This window comes from Babylonia areolata, chromosome 13, assembly GCF_041734735.1.
Source record: "Babylonia areolata isolate BAREFJ2019XMU chromosome 13, ASM4173473v1, whole genome shotgun sequence".
Classification (NCBI taxonomy): Eukaryota; Metazoa; Mollusca; class Gastropoda; order Neogastropoda; family Buccinidae; genus Babylonia; species Babylonia areolata.
In genome coordinates, this window is record NC_134888.1 from 21986698 (window position 1) to 21989348 (window position 2651).

The 2651-nt window shown below is 41.6% G+C and overlaps 1 protein-coding gene across 1 annotated transcript in view; it reads right to left on the reverse strand.

Moving 5' to 3' along the window:
* Positions 1 to 1181: 1181 nt before the first annotated feature.
* LOC143289144 (stimulator of interferon genes protein-like) overlaps positions 1182 to 2651 on the reverse strand; it is a 30017-nt gene continuing 28547 nt past the window's right edge. The window contains exon 8 of the mRNA XM_076598031.1: positions 1182 to 2651. This exon is cut by the window's right edge and continues 5045 nt beyond it. The gene's annotated coding sequence lies outside the window, so the exon portion shown is untranslated.

Consider the following 2651-nt stretch of genomic DNA (forward strand, 5'->3'; position numbering starts at 1 on the left):
TCAGGTGCATTATCACAACATAGACAAGTAAACAACATGGGGACCATAACTGTAAAAGCCAACAACAGCCCCAACAAATATTACGAAGATACAAATGTAAAAAATATCACATACATCGTTTCATACATACATCCACACACTGCAGGTAATAACTAGTATTCTTAATGTAAAAACAGAAAGAATTAAGAAACATTATTTGAATATAATTATAAACATAGCCTACTATACTGCACATTGATTATAATAGACAGATAAGATAAGAATAAAGATGAATTGCGGAAAACCACAACCAGATAATCAGCACACACCCGCACCGCACCCCCACCCACCCCCACCCCCACCCCACACACGCGGATAACTTGATTAAACAAGAGTAATAAACATATGTTCTCAAATAAAAGCATTTCACATATTCGCTTTAAAAACATTGCAATTAATTATTACATCGTAATTATTAAACAGAAATATATTTAGAATATGGACGTTAGCATTAGACATATTCATTGTACATTCATCCTGCATATTGCACATTATTCTTCCTACATATTGCACATTCATTATAACCAATTGTCACGTTTTAAGCTCAGTAAACACACACACACACACACACACACACACACACACACACACACACACACACACACACACCCCACAACTAGAACAAGGTACAGCCTATCATGCACGGACTTTCACACGTCTCACATGAGAGTGCGCGCGCGCACACACACACACACACAATTCTCAAGAATTTAAAAGGTGGATTGTACGTGGAATAAAAGTCTTCAGAGCTCTGGATTTCAACTTAAAAATTCTGTAGCGTCGTCCTGATGGCAATAGCTCATAATACTTTGCTAAAATATGGGTGTCGTCAGTTGCTATCTGCCTGCTTTTTTTAACCACTCGACTTTCATACAGCTCTTGCATACTAGCTTGTTTCACTCCCACAATTTTACTGCATACACTCATGACATCGTTCAAAACACGCTTACTCCTCACTCCCAAACTTCCATACCAGCACATAAATGAAACTGTAAGCACAGACTCGATACAACATCGATAATAACTTTGAAGAATATTTGAATTTATACCAACATTTCTAAGCTTCTGTAAACAAAAAATTCTAGATTGACATTTCTTATGAATGGAATCAACATTTCTGTCAAAAGTCAGCTTATTGTCTAAGATGGTCCCTAAATATCTATATTCATTGACCCTCTCCACTGTTTGACCATCAATAACAAGTTCAGCTACAGGCAAGGGGTCTTTCCGAAAATCTATTAACATTTCTTTTGTTTTCAATACGTTGAGATCCAGATAGTTTTTCTCACACCAGGAACAGAACTTTTTAATTTCACTGAAATAAATAGCATCAGAGTTGGACAGATCTTCAATTGCTGAATCATCAGAATATTTTATGACAGGAGTTTCCTCCGTGCCTCTGCAGTCATTTGTGTACAGTGTAAAAAGAACAGGGGACAGCACTGTACCTTGGGGTGCACCAGTAGAAGTAGATTTTAGAGAAGAGTGGGCAGAATGAAAGCGGACGGACTGAGTTCTATTGAGAAGAAAACTTATTATCCAAAGAGTAAGCTTCGGATCAACATCCATGCCTAGCAGTTTGAGGGCAAGGAGATGAGGTTGTATTGTGTTAAAAGCAGAAGAGAAGTCAACAAAAAGGATACGAACGAAAGATCGTACTGCTCCCACAGGGGTTGCAGTTTGTTGGGGGAGTATACCAACGTGGTGCACACCCTGTACCATATGGACATGCATAGGGGTGCCGGCCTCCACAGCGCATACCGGAAACGGCAGAGGTACACACTTCCGGTCCGTCCTTAGCGACATTCTCCGTCATAATGGCCGTGTGGCTCTAGTGCCCGTCTAGTGTTCTTCTATGGTGAGAGGGAGAGAGAGAGGGGAGGTCAGAAAGAGTGGGAACAGAGAGAGATGGAGAAAGATAGAGAGAGAGGGACAAAGAAAGAGAGAGAGAAAATGAGAGAGAGAGAGGGGAGTGCAGAGAGAGAGAGAGAGAGAGAGAGAGAGAGAGAGAGAAGTACAGAGAGAGAGGGGGAGGGGGTCAGAGAGAGTCGGAGCATAGAGAGATGGAGAAAGATGGAGAGAGAGGGACAAAGAAAGAGAGAGAGAATATGAGAGAGAGAAAGAGAGAGAGGTACAGAGACAGAGAGAGAAGGACAGAGAGAGAGAGAGAGGGGGGGGGTCAGTGAGAGTGGGAACAGAGATAGATGGAGAAAGAGAGAGAGAGAGGGACAAAGAAAGAGAGAGAGAAGGGGGAGTGCAGATAGAGAGGGGGGGGAGTGCACACACACACACACACACACACACACACACACACACACACACACAGAGAAAGAGAGAGAGAGAGAGAGAGAGAGAGAGAGAGAGAGAGAGAGAGAGAGAGAGATTCAAAAACTTTATTACTCAAGGATAAAGATTTTAGGCACCGCCCAGTCTTCCAATCTGTCCTTGTGACAACAATAGAGAGAGAGAGGACTAGACGAAAATCCTGATTTCCAAGGATAATAGATAAGCATTGTTGCGCTTTTATCCATCCCATCCCCGCCTTTAAATAGGACCTACGCTACACAATACTAAATAACAAAGGTATAAGTATGGTGGCTTTTACATGCGTA